The following is a 10,498-nucleotide window of genomic DNA, read 5'->3' on the forward strand; positions in this document are numbered from 1 at the left end:
GAGGAGTGCATGGTGTGCATAGTTTGATCATGCAGATATCATATGCATTTGGTAGAGGATGTTGGTGCGAGGTGCACATGATGGAGTGTGTGGTAAAGGATGTTGGTGCAGGGTGCACATGATGGAGTATATGTAGATGTTATCTGGTCCGAGAGACCGCGGGCTTGGTCCCTGGGTTGAAGTACCTAAGCGAATATATCGGGCATGGTCCACGGGTTGAAGTCCCCATAGCTCACTTGATGCTACATTGTAATTTATGTTTATGCTAATACTAATATTACATGTATATCCTTTCCACAATGAGCGTGGATTGCAGATTAGATGTGGTTGGCAGATGAAATCGATTAGTATTAGGGTTGCCCCGTATGCATATATGGCTTACATGCATAGCATTGCTTGAGTGCAATTATACTGCATAGCGTGCTTGTGGATTATTATTGCATCCTCATGAGATGGATTGAACACTACAATAACACCGTGGTTATATTGATGAGACCACCACATCAGCATCGTGGTTAGTATATGTGGACACCAAAAATTTAGGTTTCTTTACATTGGGTCCCAGACCCCTGGGTGAAACTCCCTAAACCTCGAGTGGTACCCTCGAACCTCATCGTCAAGACCGAACGGATGTCATGGGTCACCTGGTGCCGAAGACCATAGTAGGCCTGACTCCCATTGATGTGGTTGGGTGACAAGAGGTTTGGCCACGCCAAGCTGAAGAGTTAGAGCGAATGTGGTTGGATTTGACCAGCCCCTGAAATGGGTCCGCTACCGGCGTGTCGGGTGGGTATTGGCATGACTATAGGCCCTGTCACGCCCCAAACTCGGAAACCGGGCTGACAAAATTTCTGATCATTGAATCTGGTACCGACAGCTTCCATAGTACCCCATTCTTAGCTCCTAGCACCCATACGCTAGATTCCGATCCTGTGATCTTACAAGGAGAATTTTCCAATGTACGCTTATTTCGTAAGAAGCATAACTACAAGTTCACCCAAATCACAAAGGCAATATCATCATTACATATCTATTAATATATATATATATATATAAACAATTGAATATAATGCTGAAAGGGAAAATGTACATATATCGAAAATCAAAGCTCCAGAAGACAGCTGCACGCTCCAAGCATAACACTGCTGCAACCTAACGCCACCTACATGCATCTATCGTGAATAAGCTTATAAAAAGCTTAGATGGTGGTGTAAGTGTGTACGCAAGATAAGTGTCAAGCACACAAATATCAGCATAAGTAGAAATACTGGCAAATCCATAACTCATACAATATCAAAGTATGCAATGTAGATCGGCTATGTGAACGTGGAGTCATAGTGAACTAAATATCAGATGCCGAGGATGCAATGCAATATATAATTTCCGACAAACCACGATTACCAACAGCCTCATCTAGGCCATATAAATGCAAAAACATAGCAACCCAAATGCCATATGCCGCGGATGTAACGCAATATGCAGATCCTGATGAGTCCATAATACTATCAACCTTATTCAGGATATGTAATACAGAAGCATAGTAAACCAAATGCTGTGCTGAGGATGCAATGTAATATGCGGTGCAAATGAAATGACTAAGCTGGAGTGTGAAGTCGGGAAGACAACACGTATTATCATAGGCTATGGGGTCCATCACAAGGGACTTCTATCCAAACCAGTCCCATACCTAAATTTGGATAGCCAGACTCAATGCGGTAAGCTCCTGATCTCAGGTTGGTCGTATGCCCCAACAGAAATCCTGGCCACTGCGAAGGTACACACAATGACTTGATTGTGCACCACTAGCCCGAGTGGATAGTGAATGAATGAATGAATGAGTCAAATGTTGAGTATACAATTCCTACTCAGTAAGTTCACATATCAGTATAGCTCATTTCTGGGATATCACCGGGGTCTAGTACACTTCACAATGGCTACCACCTCCCTATCCGCATAACCAGTGAGTTCAAAAGACCTCACTATCCACCTAGCTAGTAGTTTGGTAATACCTACCCGACTCGTCGATTGTGGACCCATTTATGAGCTGGTCATACTCAGCCTAGCTTATAACCCCCTCACTCGGGCGGATAAGGCCACACCCCCTCCTAACCGACCACGACACAGTGGGAGATGCCAAGAGGATTCTGGGACTCTCACCCAAGGACATCCTATATGCCCACAGTGCTAAAACTAAATATTTTTGGTATCCCATCTGGCCATCCACGATGAACTTGTGGAGGCCACAACTTTAATATTGCTAGGGCGCCAAGTGATCATGTCACACAAATGCGAGATGCATGAGTCATACCATCTAGTCATGGAACAAACCTGGGCATGCTGCACGTTCATGTGGGGAAACTCTGTCTCTTAAGGAGTCCCTTAAATAACTTAGCTCAACGGCAATGTTATGATCAATCACTCCTCATATCAAGCATACATATGATGCGCATAGGCATTAATCGTGGAGTTATACTAAGTATGTTATATGATGATGATGTACTCTCCTCATATCAAGGTTGGGCCTAGATAACCTATTCATATCAAGAATGGGCCTAACAAGGCCTAAGAGAAGGTCACAATGTGGACATTTAACTATCATTGCCCTCAATGTGGACATTCAACCAACATTGCTCTCAAGGAGTGGCCCACATAGAGCCAATATATAGTGGGCCCATGGCCTCACACAAGGGCCTCATACACAAAATAGTGAGCCACATACAATCTCAATGGGCCTTATACAATCATAATGGGCCTTATACAATTAGAATGGGCTACATACAATCTCAATGGGCCTCATCACATGGGCTTCGCATACATCACATTGGCCCTCATACACGAGCCGCATATTTATCACAATGGGCCGCATCTCATGGGCCTATATACATCACAATGGGCCATAACTCATGGGCCTCGAATACATCATAATGGGTCATAACCCATGGGCCTCAAATACATCATAATGGGCCTTATATATGGGCCTAAAATACATCACAATAGGCCTCACCGAATGGACCACAAATACATCACAATGGGCGACAATTATATCACAAAGGGTCACATCCCATGAACCGTATTACATATATCTAGGTGGGCCCGATACACCACAAAATGGGCCTAATGGGCAACCCATAATTCAGGAAAAATGGATGGGCAGCCTGGATATACAACACATTCATTAGAGTGGGCCGCTGCCCTGGACGGTGAGGATGAAACACATACAACATGGCGGGCCCACTTCTAGTGGACTGGACAGCGTGGATGAAACACGTGTAGCATGGTGGGCCCACGTCTAGAACACATATCTCGTGCGGCCCCCATGGATGGACGGTGTGTATATAACACATACATCAGAGCTAGCCCCACCGTTCAGGGATCAACACCCAACATCACGTGAGGTCCACATGTATAGAGTGGGCCCTGCAGATGAACAACATAGATATACATTCATCAAGGTGGGTTCCCACCATTAAGAAGGGCTAGACAGTGAGGATATGCATATATACATCAAGGTAGGCCCTAGACGGGCTGATATGTAATACATACATCAGGGTGGGTCCCATCCCACACGTGCAACACGTGTGGGGTGGGCCCCACATGACTGCCAAAGAAGGACGGCGTGGAGAAACATATACATCATGTTGGCATTCCACACCACCTGTCCAGATAGACGGTGTGGATACAACGTATACATCATGGGTGGGTCCACGTACGTGGCCCACCAGAGATTTGAATTCCCCACATTCTTGGACAGTGTGGATAAATCACACACGTCTAGGTGGGTTAATGTGGTGGACAGTGTGAATGAAACACGTACACCATGTGGACCCCATGTCCAAGCAATGGACGGTGGTATGCTCCACCTGATATTTGAGTTTGTCTCATTCGGTGGATGGTGTGCATAAATCACACGTACCTTGAGATGGGGCCACAGAACTTGCTAACATTAAGCAGCTATAGTTGCTGGGGTCCCCACCATCTAGATGGACGGTTGGGATGCAACGCACCTCACAGTGGGGCTCACAGAACTGTTGACGTTGTTGTAGCAGCTATATAGCTGGGTGAGGTACCAGCCAATCAGCTCCCAGGTGGGTCTAGCTGGATGGACGGTTTAGATAGAATACATACATCAGGGCCCCATAGATCTTGGTGATGTCACTTCAATTAACCTGCAAGTAGCTAATCTACATCCGTGTGACTTCTGGTGGGTCCCACATGGTCTGGACGGCCAGGATAAAGCACATTTGGTGGGTCCCATGGGCAGACGGGATGGATGAAATGCATATCATCAAGGTGGGCTCTACATGACCTGGACGGTTTGGATCACATTAGGCCCCACCGTCCCTTGCTGGACGATGGGCATCATGGATGCAACGCATACATCAGGTGGGTCCCACGTGGGTGGGCCACCTATAATACATATATCAAGGTGAATACCACTGTCCTGTTACTGGATGGTGGATCCAAATACATAATAGGTGGGTCCCACATGGTGTGGCCCACCAGAGATTTTGGATCAGCTAATGTTTGTGCTTCTCCTTCATCCAGGGATGCTGGACGTCCAACAAATAGATGGACGACATGGATGAAATACGCGCACTAAGTGAGGCCCACGCAGATGGACGACATCAATAAAATGCATATGTAACGCCCTGAAATTCGGGGGTCGAGCATAACTCAGCTCCCGAGTTCCAAAACATCACTTATACAACATATTTAATGATGGATGTATGTTGTCTGTATTAGTGCATAAAACATGGAATAGATTAAGCCAAATAGCAAATATAATTCAAGGATAAGTGAAGAAAGCAAGCGGAAGAATTAAAGAAATATATGTGTGTACATGTGCAAATCCCTGAAATACATACACATACCAGGTCGTAATGTAAGTGTTGCTATCAAAATTACATCATTTAATTCCCAAAAGAAATCCCAGAATCCCGCGCATCAGAACAAGGCTCACTAGAACCCGTCTGAAAACTGCATGAAAGAGAAAGCAGCCTCATCATCCTCAATCTCCGGCTCTGCCTCAAAGGTTGCATCAACATCTGTAACATCAGAAACTAAGACAGAGTCTGGTGGGGGTTTAACACCGCCCCAGAACGTGGGAGTGAGTGATCAACTCAGTGGAACAATAAAGCAAAGGTTAACATATTATCAGTTCAATTAAGAAGTAATGATAAGGCAGAACAATTAAACAGGACCTAAGTACTCTTGTTAATGCAATGATGTATGCAGAATGATGCGTGCCCTCGCGCGTATACCCTCAGCGTCTTCATCTTACGTTACGCATAACATCGCCTCAAAGTGCGCCACGTCTACAAAGCACATGCAAATGCGGTGCATGAACATGATTACCAAGTTGTTATTAGTCCTTTTCATATAGCAGGATTGGGAAGCTAAGGTACCTTCCTCATATCACCATCTAAACAGTGATTCATACTAGGGTCGTCAGTCCTAGGCATCTCATACGATCATATAGTTTCAGGTCATTGCAAAGGGCTTGTCACCAATCAATGCACGCCTATCATACCATCGTTACTACACTAAGGCTCGTCACCTCAATGCAGTATCCCAGTGTGCTCGAGGTCACTACAAAGGGCTTGTCACTAATCAATGTAGGCTGACAGCACGAATATAGTGTCCCATACCACCATAATCGGCTCACGAGTTTGGTTGCTCACTAGTCACTACGGGGAGGCTCGTCACCCTAGCGTAGGCCGACAACTCACCACGGTGTCCCACACCACCATGTCCGGCTCATGAGTCTTAGCGGATCAAGGTACCATGGTTAACAAGATTTCATTGGTAAGTTGGGTACCCTAGATTCAAACAATGGCGTCCATACATGGTGAACATACATCGGACAATCGGGTTACTTGACGAACTCGACTAGCACGAGCGCACGTTGAGTTGAACGACATAGAGTGCGCAAACACTCCGCGTGGCCAAACCACTGCTGACAACTCTAATACGACTCGGGTTCGTCTAATCACGTCCTACGTGGTAAAAGCAATCTCAGCCACGAACTTAAGGCCGATTACCGATTTTCTGGACTATTCATAGTCCCAAACACATTACCCTACAACAGGTATTCATATCTACAATTTAGAATAGTAATGGAACAACAACTCAAGTCATGCAGCATATGAGTACTTGAAGAATATCAACTTAACATGAATGTAAGCATAAGTAATGCTTGAACTTAAACAACAAGGAATGTAACTTGCATGAAGGAAATCATACACACTAGTGGAAGAGTTGAGAATTACTTCTCAACGCCCATACTAGGTTGATATATCACACTTTAGATCATTCAGACATTTCTACAAACATTTAGAATACATAATACAATATACATGACGTATGTTGAAATACATGCATTTGGACAATTCCTTTTGCCAGGGAGTTATCACATATACATCTAGCATAAATACATGACAAATAATCATGGCAAACACAGGTTCATATTTTATACGTATACGGTACTTCCTACATATACATAGAATACACAAATCTTAATATAACACATGCATATCAGGAAGACAAAATAAACATAACATTTGGCATGTGAAATCTCATCCATAACAAGAATAAACCATTCCCTGGCATTAAAAGCCTTGAAAACCATAACCTATACGATTAAAGTCCGCACCTTAAACCAGGAATATAACACCGAACTGATTTAGACGATATGTCTTCGTCAACGGTGACAGGATAACCTAAGGCAAGAATAAAAATGAGCTACAACAACTGTAAGACCCGTGTCCTAATCCGTGCTGTTCCGTTAGCTTCCGCGATCCTTTCGGTCAAATTCCGGCAACCTTCGCACCGTATTCGGTATTTGCGCACGATCCTAAGCCAGGTCCCGCGCACCGACGTCGGCTTGGTCCGAAAGTTATATCATGGCGACCGCGTCGTCGCCGCGGTTCCGACGCCGTGACTTGCGCACTGAACCGATACCCAGGTAAGAAGATGCCGATCAGCGTTTATTCCGAAGAAACACCGCGCGTTGCGGATTTCGAGGGAATCTCTACAATTAGTCCCATCAATCAACCATTAAAGCATCCCATACCTCAAGTACAACAACCCATCACCACCTTTTACTAAAGTCCACCATTCTTTCCACCTCACCACTCCTCTTTTCCAAATTTCAACAACAACCATACCTCTTTTTGCCATTTTCAACCCAAACCATCCCCCATCACTCCATCACCCTATCTCACTCTCTCTCTCTCTCCCTTACAAGTCTCTCTCTCATTCAAACTCTCCCATAGCAAGTCCCATACGTATGGTCTTCCCATGGTGAGAAAATTTTATTTGTGAGGTCCACCTTTCCCACCCCTTCATCTCTCATCTCAACCATCCATTTCTCATCTTCCACCATCAAAGGGTAGCCCAAGGAGCTAAGGAAGCCTAGGGAGCAAGAAGATCTAGCGGTGGGTGTTTGGATAGGATAGTTTTTGATGTTTTTAAGATGGGCCAAGTGAGGCCAACCGATCAATGGTTTGGATCTCGCTTTGGACCCTATGATGTGGCCAATGGCCCACTTGGATCATCATGATCATTCCATGATGGGGCCATTCTCCATGGACCCCATCATGATGTTTACTTTCTTGCATATTTAAGGTCATCTAGACCATTTGTTTTAGTGGAGAAAGGATCTCCACCGTTGGATTTCAATTCCATGGACCCCACATGTAATGGGATCCACTTGATGTATGATTTAGTGCAAGGGAGGGCCCATAGTGCCGAGGTCCCTCCATCACACGGTCTCACTCTCTATCCCTCTCCCTTTTTATTTTATTTTTATTTTATTTTATTTTATTTTTTATTTTGTTGTATGATGGTAAGGTTGTATGGCTACTTGAATGGACCCCACCATGTAGTAAGCATTTTATTTGAGTGGGGCCCACCTTATAAGTATAATACCCACGCCGTTCATCAGTGGTGGCCCACTTGAACAGGCCCACCTCAAATTGCAAAGACAGTCCAGCGTCCCTGGACGCTGGACGTTTAAATGGAAAACATAAATATCTTTTTTTAAAAGGCCTTGGAGTGGTCCACTCACGTAGGCCCCACCTTGATGTATATATTAAATCCATGCCGTTCATTCCTTTCCCAAGATGATTTTAGGCGTTGAGCCAGAAGATGAGACCATCAGACCTTCAGGCGGGCCATACCATAGCAACTGGTGGTTTTCACCATTGAAAACTTCCTTGATTGGTTGTACCTTGAAATATGTCCAATATTGGACTTGAACTGCTCGTGGTGAGCCATGGGAGAGCGCTGAATGGTGTGGATCCCCTGGATATGGACCCCACACGGCTCATCCTGTTCTTCCGGATCATCTCCGTAGTATGCAGTTTGAGGCGGGTTCCCTGCGAGCTGCGACATTTCGGCTTGCATGCAACGCGGTGCGAGGGCCCCACCTTGATGTAGGGACCGCATCTGATTCATCCATAAGGCTCATCCCTTCAATTAAATAGTGGTTCCCAGAAAAAGTCTGATCAACGGTTTTGATGCGAACACCTACCATTGCAACCTTTCAGATTGTGTCTGGGACCGACTGTGTTTTTTATATGCCATCCAATCCATTCATAACGGCCCACGTGACCTTATCGATGGGTTGGATGGAAAGCAAACATTATGGTGGGCCCCACATGAAGCCCAGATGATGTAAGTGTTTTATCTTCACCGTGCTTGGGCGGTGGAGCCCAACGTGGATGGGCGTGGAGCCCTTTGTGATAATTGTGTGGGCCCACTGTGATAATTGTGTGGGCCCACTGTGCTGCGTGCGTGTGTGTATGTGTATATATATATATAGATATATGTATATATATATATATAGATATATATAATATTATGGTTCATGTAATATTATATGTATATTATATACTATATTATATATATATATATATATGTATATAAATATTGTACTTATTTATGTTGAGGCCCATGATTGAGGCCCACTTTGACATATAGGTAAGGCCCACCTCAGTTGCTTGTGGCCCATGAATGAGGCCCACTTTGATGTATAGGTAAGGTCCATGGGTCGAGGCCCATTTAACGTATTAGGAGCCCATGGGTTGAGGCCCATTTTATGCACGTATGGGGCCCAACTGGCGAGGCCCATTTGATACATATAAGGCCCATAAGATTAGGCCCATTTGATGCACTCTAAGGCCCACGGGTTATAGCCATTGCAATGTACATAAGGCCCATTGGTACGGCCCATTGATATGGCCCACTTAATGAATATAAGGCCCTTGTGATTTGGCCCATTTGACGTATTTAAGGCCCAATGGGATGTACCTAAGGTCCATTGCAATGTGTGATCCCAACATGATTTATGTAATGATGTTTACGACGGGTAGTACCTTAGGAGCAATGGCGGTTTGACGTCCCCATTGCAAGTATAGTGTTGGTTAAACGTCCGCATTATGACCTTCCCTTGGGCTCATACGTGTAATGTGTAGGCCGTTTAGGCCCATCTTCATTATAAATATCATCTATCCTATATAACTTGTTTAATTCCATGATTCATGATCATATGCATCATACGTATGCTTGATATGAGAAATGACTGGTCATAGCCTATGCCTTTGGGCAGATTGTTTAGGGGCTCCCATACAGGGGGTGTTGCCCTACATGAGCGCACGATACGCGCAGGATTGCTGTATGACTGGGTAGTGTGATTCATGCATTTGCATTGTGTGATATTGTCACTGTACGCCCTAGCGACATCAGGGCCATAGCCTCCACAGACGCATCGTGGTTGACAGATTGGATACCGGAAATACTGTTCTACATGGGGTGCGATAGATATCCCTGGGTGAAAGTCCCTAAACCCTTATGGTACCAGGAGGTTGCTCCAACGTCTAGACCGAGTGGATGCATGAGCGCTGATTGCCGATTACCAGACGGTTGCGTTTTCCACTGTGTCGTAGTCGGTTGGAAGGGGGTGCGGCCTTACCCGCCCGAGAGTAGGGGGCAATGCTAGGCTGAGTCTGACCAGCTCGAGGAATGGGTCCGCTATTGACGAGCCGAGCCCGATATTGGCAGGCGGATAGTGAGGTCTTTTCCACTCACCTTATTGCGCGCGATGGGGCGGCAATCTGGCTTGGAGTGTACTAGACCCCGGTGATATTCCAGATTTGAGCCGTATTGACATGTGGACTTAGATGAGGATTTGTATGCTTGACTTACATTTCGCATTGCATGGCCGACATCATTCTTTGCACCGCATGGCCTTGGTACGGCTAACGGGATTCTTAGCATACATTAGCATTTTCCGCATTACTCTGATACTGCACGACTACATTATCACCTTGAGCATACACTTTCACCACCCTCTAAGCTTTCTATAAGCTTATGCACGACCGTTGCGTGCAGGTGACGTTGGATCGCAGCAGCGCTGAGGCTTGGACGCGTGGCTGATCTTCTTTTGGAGTTTTGGTCTATCTTCATTGTATTTCCCTTATGCTCATTGTACTTGGAA

Source organism: Magnolia sinica, chromosome 7 (assembly GCF_029962835.1).
Source record: "Magnolia sinica isolate HGM2019 chromosome 7, MsV1, whole genome shotgun sequence".
NCBI lineage: Eukaryota > Viridiplantae > Streptophyta > Magnoliopsida > Magnoliales > Magnoliaceae > Magnolia > Magnolia sinica.